Source organism: Leptonychotes weddellii, chromosome 15 (assembly GCF_054177405.1).
Source record: "Leptonychotes weddellii isolate Sample4059 chromosome 15, ASM5417740v2, whole genome shotgun sequence".
Classification (NCBI taxonomy): domain Eukaryota; kingdom Metazoa; phylum Chordata; class Mammalia; order Carnivora; family Phocidae; genus Leptonychotes; species Leptonychotes weddellii.
Window position 1 is genome coordinate 36,411,569 of NC_138383.1, and position 9,688 is coordinate 36,421,256.

Sequence of the window (9,688 nt, forward strand, 5' to 3'; positions counted from 1 at the left end):
AGAAGCAGGCTTCCTGCCAAGCAGGGAGCCCGATGCGGGGCTCGATCCCAGGGCCCTGGAACCATGACCTGAGCCGAAGGCAGACGCTTAATGACTGAGCCACCCAGGCTCCCCTAGTTCTAGATTTTAAATAAAGCATGCATGTTAAATGGTTCACAGGCTTAAAAAAGGGAAATAAGAGTTTATAACTCTCAAATGAAAGAGGGGAGAGGAGGGGTTGATTTTGAAAAGTGACTTACTTCCAGGTTAAAATGCAGATCCAACATATACAACTAATCTCACCTACACCAAAGTCCCATTAGAAAAATAGTCCTTATATTTTAAAAGATAATTCGCTTTTTAAAAGGAAGGAAGGGGGGAAGAAGTCGAGAGGAAGGAATAGCAACAGCAACATTCCCAAGACAGTCAGCATATGGACCAGGTGACCTAACAGAATAGAGAAGCAGACTCCTGAGACTGCAGTGGGGAAGCAACTGTATTTTCGCCATGGAATCCTCCAAATCATTCCTAATCAGAAGCTGCAATTATATCTGGAACTGGAGAGGGGGTGGGAGGGAAATTTAAAATAAGGAGAACTGGGCGAAAAAAGCTAAGTCAGTGCAACCCCAGCAGATGAATGGGGGTTGTTCTGAGTCGGAGGAATAATGAATGGTCTTTGCATGGGGGAGGTCTTACTGGTACAGCTGAGGACTACTCGGAAAGGTGGAATTATGTATGATATCTACTAATTATGTATACATGCTGAAAGCTGAGACCTCCATGCCTCCCCCCCGCCAACTGGGTTCCCAGAACGCTAGAAGTGAAACCTATATCCTCTAGGCAGAAGATGAGAAGAATCTTTTCTGAGTAACCTGAACAGCCAAAGAGGAAAGATCTAAAGATAGAGACAGTTGGGATTTCCAAACAAATGACCGATCCAGGTCACCACAGCAAAACTTACGGTGGACTGAGAGCATCTAATTTGCTCTTTGTTTCCCTACTCTTAATCATAATCTCACGCATCTGAGATCACCAGCATCCAAGAAAGACCTCTAACATTGATGACAGAGACTAAGGCAAACAAACAGGGGCAAAAAAAAAAAAAAAGACTCAGAAGAAATAGGAACCATGTAGGGAAAAGAAAACTTTAAAAAATCCCAATCATTAATATCATCAGAGATATGAGAAGATTCTGCATCCATGAAACAGAACCAGGATGCTATGGGGGAGGGGGGTATTAAAGAAACAAGAAACATGAGAGTAGAAACGAAAGCTTGGGGTGCCTGGGTGGCTCAGTCAGTTAAGCATCTGCCTTCTGCTCAGGTCACGACTCCAGGGTTCTGGGATCGAGCCCCTCAACAGACTCCCTCTTCAGTGGGGAGCCTGCTTCTCCCTCTCCCTCTGCTGCTCCCCCTGCCTGGGCTCTCTCTCTCTCTCTGTCAAATAAAGAAATAAAATCTTTTAAAAATATATGAAAGCTCAAGAGGAAGTTGAGGAAAACCCCAAGATCCTAAAGGAAAACAACAAAAAAACCCCCAGAAAATACGAAAGAAAAGATAATAAACTTAGAGAGACTGCCCAGCAACTCCCAAAATCAAATAACCCAAAAACAGAAAATAGAGGAGATTAAAGCATCAATAAATTACTCAAGAAAATGTCTCATAATTGGAGGATGTGTGCTTACAGATTGACAAAGCCCACTGAATATCTGCACAATTGTTAAAGTTACATTATTGTCACACTCCAAGGTACATTATTGTCACATTTTAGAGTCTTAGAGACAAAGAGATGACCTACAAGTTTCCAAAGAGAGAAAAAGACCCCCACAATTTTCATAAGAAGATCAGAAATCAGAATGACTTTGGGGCACCTGGCTGGCTTAGCCGGTGGAACATGTGACTCTTGATCTCAGGGTCATGAGTTCAAGCCCCACCTTGGGTGTAGAGTTTAGCTAAAAAAAAAAAAATGACAGAATGACTTTTTTAAAAAAAGATTTTATTTATATATTTGAGAGAGAAAGAGAAGGCACAGAGGGAGAAGGGGAGGGAGAAGCAGACTCCCCGCTGAGTGGAGAGCCAGTCACGGGGCTCCATTCCAGGACCCTGCAATCATGACCTGAGCCAAAGGCAGACGCTTAACCGACTGAGCCACCCAGGTGCCCCCAGAATGACTTTAAATGTCTCAAAAGTGTCACTCGAAGCAAGAAAACAATGGAGAAATGACTTCAAAATTCTAAAGGAAAATTATTTCCTACCTAGAATTCTATAACCAACTAAGCTATCATTCCAGTGTGAAGATACAATCAGGCATTTTCAGATATGTAAGTTCAAAGAGTTTACTTCATATATCCTTTCTCAACGAGCTATGGGAAGTTGTCCTTTACCAAAATGAGGATGTAAATTAAGAGACAAGAAATGGATACATGAACTAGAAGATTCAACACTGAAGAGGAAGGAAGGAAATCTCCAGAATGATGATGTAGGGAGATTCCAGGATGACAGTTGTGCCCCAGATTATAAAGGGCAATTGCTCCACATGGGAAGGGTTATGATCACCCTCCATAGGCATATATGCCTCAATAAGAATGCCTCACCCTACTGAGGGTGCTCATAACCACGCCCCCGCTAGTGAATGTGCGCCACCAAAAGAAGGAAGTAAATCAAAGCGGAAGGCCTAAGACCCAATTCAGGAGAAATGCAAAGGAAACACCAAGAAAATGACAAAAGAAGTCCGAGGAGGATAGCTGTGCAGCAAGGCTGGAGAGCAACTAGCCTAGACTGAAGGAGACTGGCGGTCTCCAGGATGGAGGAGAATGAAGATCTCCAAGAAATGATGTGAAAGTGACTTATGTGAATAGCGTATGGGAAAACTGTAGTAAGAAGAGGCTTTTAGATGGCATGAGAAGTGTTAACAATGTGTACAAAGACAACTACGCTAACAAGGCAATTATTAACTTTGATAAAAATAAAGGAATCATAATCATCATACACCACAATGCCTAACTATGAATATTTGCATAAACATTCTAATGTAAACACTGAATATTGATTCAATTTTAAAATTATAATATAAACAGGGGTGCCTGGGTGGCTCAGTCGGTTGTGTCTGCCTTCGGCTGAGGTCATGATGCCAGGGTCCTGGGATCTAGTCCCGCATCGGGCTCCTTGCTTGGTGGGGAGCCTGCTGCTCCCACTGCTTGTGCGCTCTCTCTCTGACAAATAAATAAATAAATAATTTTTAAAATCCAAAGAATAGGAGAAATGCCTCTTTCAGAGAGCACGGAGTGATTGCACTGAATTGGACGTGAAACTGTCACCTGGACTTTGTGGGCTTTTATGCCACCAAATGATCAGCCAAGAGATGGGATTGCAATATTAACTTAGACTATCGATTCTACTTTCCAAAGAGAAATGGGTTGTTGTTGTCGTACAATAGGAGCAAAAAAGAACTGTCTAGAATCCAGAGGATCCTGGTGTCTACTGCTCAGTGTAATTGGTGTGATGTCTGTGCCCAGAAATTGTGGCAGTGAAGTCTTTGCTCGAGGAGACTTTTGGTCTGAGTTGAGTATTGTTACTGGTGGTAGAGCCTCCAAACCTGACCTCTCGCTGTACCAGGGACTTATCAAAAGCCTTTAATGAATTCTTTTCTGCTCAATTATTTCTTCTAAAACTAGCTAATTAAGAACCCTAACTGATACACACTTAAGAATTTCGTTTTTGTTGCCTTTAATTACAAAACCAGGATCACCTTGCTTTGTTCATTTCGTAGTAGACTGTGACCGTTTTTCCATGTTCATTCATATAGGTCATTCTTTTTAATGGCTGCATAGTATTTCATTGTATGGCTACTTCATAACTTATACAAGTAATCATTAACTCTCAAAATAAAGTTTCAGTGAATAGCCTTGTACAAAAACATTTGGGCACTTGAATAATTCTGTAGGATCGATTTCCTAGAAGGAAGATTGCTAAGTTGAAGGGATTTGCATTGAAAATTTGGATGGTTATTGCTACGTTATGTCCAGACAAGTTGTACAAGTGTTAATTTCCCACTCCTCACTCTCACGAATTCTTTACAAAATGTTCCAATCTGATGGGCAGATGAGGCTTTATTTGACTATTTATTTGCCTATTGCTGAATTTCAGTACTTTTTCATGTTTATTGGTCATTTGCTTTCTTCTGCAAATTCCCAGGCCTTTTTCTTAGTGATATGTAGGAATTTAAAATAATTTTAGGGGCACCTGGGTGGCTCAGCCGGTTACGCGTCTGCCTTCCGCTCAGGTCATGATCCTGGGGTCCTGGGATCGAGCCCCGCATTTAACTCTCTGCTCGGTGGGGAGTCTGCTTCTCCCTCTCCCTCTGCTGCTCCCCCTGCTTGTGCTGTCTCTATCTCTATTACATAAATAAATAAAAGTCTTTAAAATAATTTTGTGTGGGGCGCCTGGGTGGCTCAGTTGGTTAAGTGTCTGACTCTTGATTTCGGCTCAGCTCATGATCTCAGGGTTGTGAGATTGAGTCTCCCTGTCTCCGCGCTAGGCGTGGACCTGCTAAGATTTTTCTCTCCCTCTCCCTCCATCTCTCCCAACGCCTGTGTACTCTCTCACAAAAAAAAAATATATTTTTTTATATAGCCACCGGTGTTTATTATAGATGTTCTGTATATATTTTTCTCCTCAGCTAGTCACCATCTTTCCTTTGTTTATAGTCTTTAACCTTCCAGAATTTTAAGTGTTTATTATCACGTAGTTTAAGTCTTGAGTTCATTTACTTTATTATTTCAAAAAGAACTTGGAGGGCTTATAAGAATGTATATCATTTAAAAAAAAAGAATGTATGTCATAGGTTAAAAAATGAAGAAATAGATCAGGACAACAGGCGGGATACAAAGATGTGACCACGAGACCACTTAAGAGCCACGGACGCCTACGGCTGGTGTTGGCACAAGAACAGGCAGGGCCTGGAGACAACTTCGTCAGGGAGCCGTGCTTGGGGCTGACGTTGCGGGGCACATCCCCAACTCCCGGTTACTTCTCTCCCCAGTTAGGTGGAGAGGCTCCCCAGCTCCCCCCGCCCGGCCCTGCCCCCACCCCACCCCAGAGCTGCCCAGCTGGGGAATTCTGCGGTGGCCCCCGCCTCTGGTCTGTACCTCTACAAAGTGACTCTGCTATCTGGGGTGACAGCGTGTCCCAGGAATCGCCTGATTCTCGCATGGGGCCCTGGAGGACACGCGGGTCTCCTCCAGGAGGGGAACACAGCACAGAGACTCGATCCTAGAGGAAGTGACGGCTGGGAGTCCTCGTCCAGCCCAGCACAGGACTGCTAGTCTGGCAAGGCCAGCTCCTCCCGCTTGGTTGGGCTGGTGGATTCTATGGGCAGAGGGGCTCAGAAGCCCCAGAATCAGGGCCAGCTGAAGGCCCCCCCCAGCTCTAGGACTTCTTATTTTCCACTGTCCCACTTGACATCCCCTATTAAGGAACATGCACATCCCACAGTAAACAAACTTTACACGTTGAATTGAATTGCCCTGACAGGTTACATTGGGGGGAAACATATAATGAATTATTAAGTAGTTAATTTTTATTTTGCACTTTGATTTTTGTATTTTGGTGCCACTGTAAGATTATTTTCAGGTCTCAAGTGTTCTCATAGATTGTCTGGGTCTAGGTCCTAGACACCTTGGACAAGTTCTCCCACCGAGCAGGGCTTACCCCCCTCCCATTTGGTTTACGTTACCAGAGATCTCCTTCCTGATCTCCAGCTACTGCTAGGACCTTGACCTCCTCCCCGTATGGGATTTACTACCTGGGGCTTCAGGGGACTCATTTAAGGGAGGAAGCTTGGGAAGAGAAATAAGGAAACTCTGACTCTCTGTGCCTCCAACCCCAAATAGATCTTGGGCTGCAAGTAGAATCCTCACAATTGAAGAGACTCTTCAGGAGGCTGGCAAGGCAAGGACTGGTGAATCCAAGTTTGAATGGGGCACTTCTTTGACTTTATATAGTCCGTCTCCCTCATCAAACTGTAGACTATGAGGACAAAGGATGTCCCCCCCCCACTGCCCAGCAGGGTGCCTGACACAAAGTAAGGGCTCAATAGATATTTTTGAGCAAATGAAAGTTGAATTGGTACATTCTCTCCACATGAAATTTTGCTAGATTCTAGTGAAAAAGCTCAGGGCCTAAATACCACCAGGAACACACCTGTAATCCAAGTTGGGTTTATTACTTAACCAAAAAGGAACACACACACCATGGGGAATGATGGGGCATTGTAACTAGGAGGTTGTTATAGGATTTGGGATTGTTCTGGGCAATTTCGGAGAGTATTTAATGAATCAAAAGTTTGTTCTGGGTTCGTGCTGACAATGCAGAACATGAATCATTTTTGTCAAGGAGGCAGGAGGAGCAAAGCAGGACTAGCGTTGTCCTTGGTAATGAAACAGCCATCACTCGTGTTAGCTGGGGGAGAAGGATGTTCGGTCATTTCTGAGTTGCAAAATGTCCTTATGTTTGTTCATGGTCGCAGAGTGACCTCCTGCGATGTTGGTCTTCTGTGAAACGGTTTATGTTCCGCAGGGAACACAACAGCCTGTTGTTGGCCAAGCCAGTAGAGTGACCAGCCATCCCAGTTTGCCCGGGACTGAGGACTTTCCCAGGACACAGGATCTTCAACGCTAAACCGGGACGAGTCACAGGCAAACTGGGACAATTGGTTATGCTATAGGCCAGCTACCAACTGTCAGGATTTTTTCTTTCTCACTAGGTACAATGATAGTTCATGGAATACTTGTCAAATCCTTCCCCAGTCATTGAAATACATACAGGTAGACATCCTAACATCACATGCATGCATCCACCACACACACTAACACTTACAAACACAATCACATAAGCACACATATTACAAATACATGCACACTAGACTCACTGTGCATGCATACATACATATATACATCACAGATCCTGTATACATACAAACACATGTATCTAAACACTCACAAAAGTACACACACACCCAAACGCGAGCATATACATTGAGGCCATTGGAGAGAACAGGAAAACGCAGGGGGGACCAGTGAGTGGGCTTCCGTGGATGAAGCTGGGATTGCAAAGGGAAGTCGAGGAAGGTTATGGAGGAAGGACTTTGAATAGCAAATAACAAGAATGTTGTAATGCATGGAAAGAAACCTGGATTCCAAGTTGGATAATCCTGAAATTAAATAACAGCTCTACCATTTACTGGCTGTGTGACCTAGAGCAACTGACCTAACTTCCCTGTGCTTCAGTTTTCCTGTCTATAAAATGGGATGATGTAAAGATATAACTCAGTTCCAGATAGTGTAGGTGCGTAAGTCACAACTGTTGTTATTATGAGGTGTGTGTGGGGACTAAAGGTATTTGAATGGAGTGGAAGTGGTGTTTCAGGGGAAAACAAACAAACAAACCTTCATATAGGGGCACCTGGGTGGCTCAGTCGGTTGGGCATCTGCCTTCGGCTCAGGTCATGATCCCAGGGTCCTGGGATTGAGCCCACGCAGGGATCCTGCTTCTCCTTCTCCTCCCAGCTCGTGCTCTGTCGCTATCTCTGACTCTCTCAAATAGATAAATAAAATCTTAAAAAAAAGAAATCCTTCATATAGACCATTATTATCATCATCCCTTTTGAGACCAGGAAATCAAGGCCCAAAAGAATGAAAATGACTGGCCCGAGGACAGGGTGTGGATGCTGCTTGCGCTATAGGACGTGTCCCGCAGATGTGAGCCGCATGAACCAGGCCTGGGCTGGGTGTGTGGGACCCAGCCGCCATCAGGAAACCCTGCTAGCTGGGACTGCCTACTCTTAGCTATACTGAGCCAGGGAGCCAGGGAGCTGTCCTGCAGCATTCCTGAGGACTTTGAGGCTTGGTTTGCTTGCTATGCAAAGCAGGGCCATAGTCTCTCCTGGCCCCTGGCCATCACCCGTGGCACCCAATGTCTCCAAGGGGCCTAAAACCTTACCTTTTCCTCCCAGCTGGGCATGGATGCCAAGTCCCCCAGCTGCCTTTCAGGAGCGGTCAGCAGGGACTGCAGGCTTGGTGGAAAGGGTACTAAGCTGGGGAATCCAGTTGAAAGATCTGGATTCAAGTCCTAACTTGGCTACTTACTAGCCATGAGGTCTTGGGCCAATCATTTCCCTTTTCTGAAGCCTGAGTTTGCCCCTCTGTTCAATGATGATAATACCAACCTCAAGCAGCATGGTGGAAATTAAATGGGACATTGAATGTGAAAATCCTAGCTAGATCTTGGTCCACATGATGGGGTTTTGGAATATAGGTGAGGTGGGATGGGGTCTGGAGCCAATGGCCATGAAAGAATTCTTGAGAAGTCTTTGGTGCAAAAGTGTGGTTTTATTGAAGCACAGGGATAGGACCCATGGGCAGAAAGAGCTGCTGCCCCAGGATTGTGAGGGGTGACTGATTCTATACTTGGGAGCTGGGGGAGGTAAGGAAAAGAGGGGTTTCAAAAGGATTTTCATATGTTAAAGACCCACAGGATACTGGAGGCCTTTCCATTGTCAAGTTAAGGTTGTTTTTCCCTCTAGCAAGGCATTAACATTAAGATAGTTGGGAGCTTCCTGGAGGAATATCACATGTATCCCACCCAGGGGTTGGGGGGGTAGGGGTTAGATTGCAGGGTGTCAGCTTGTGCTTTGTTCTCAGCCAGCCTTCCACTACCTCATCACATGTGGAATGCGAAGGGTGTCAAGGTTGGGGACAGACACAGAGGGAGGCCCCCTCTCCCCTAGACACCTATATGCTTTGCAATTTCAGTGGTTAAGGGGCTCTGTTTTGACATCTTGTTGAGGGAAAGAGGTCAGTATGTTGGGGGGGAGGTGGGGTTCTGTGTGCTTGATAAGGGAATCCAATGGGTCCCTCTGACAGCCCTGTGTCGACCGTCCACCCACCATCACTCTCTCTGACCTCTGTTCTGAGAAGAGCGCTGGGCTACACACTGAACAACTAACCAAAGGTGGCAAAATCGGATCCCTGCTCTGCTCCCCAGGCTGTCACCATCCAGTGAGACATGCCAGGGACAAATGGTACCACCTAAAGAACAGTTCATGCGGGAAACCAGAGCAACTGATAGATCCCCAAAGGAGTTCTGGGGACAGTGGTCAAGATGAGCCATGACACCAGGCAAGGGTGACAGGTGTGACCTGGTCTTATGGGATGGGGAGAGTTTTCGTGGAGTGGAAATGGAGGGGGGTAAGTTATGCTAGAAGTTAAGGCTCTATTCTGCCCTGTGGAGGGGTGGGGGTGTGGGGTGCCCTGAGGATGTTCAGCCTGGAAGGGCACCCCTCCCCCCCATCAGCAAGGCCATCCCCACCATCCTGGGGGGCAGGGGGGGTTGGTTTGAGAGCCCAGCAGGAAGCAGAGGCTTAAGAGGAAAGGGAGGAGGAAGGCAACCTTGGCCTCAGGACCTCCTGTGTGCCACACCCTCTTATAGAAACCCTACACTGACCCTTCCAGGCAGGTTGTTCTTGTGCTCATTTCACAGATGAGGCAACTGAGACGCACAAGGACCAAGCGCTGGTTGTGCAGCTGGTGAGGGGCGCCGCTGGGATTGGAAGCTGAGTCCAGAACCACAGCCCCTCCTCTCTACCCTTGGGAGCTGCTTTTTTTTTTTTTTTTAAGATTTTATTTATTTATTTGACAGAGAGAGACAGCGAG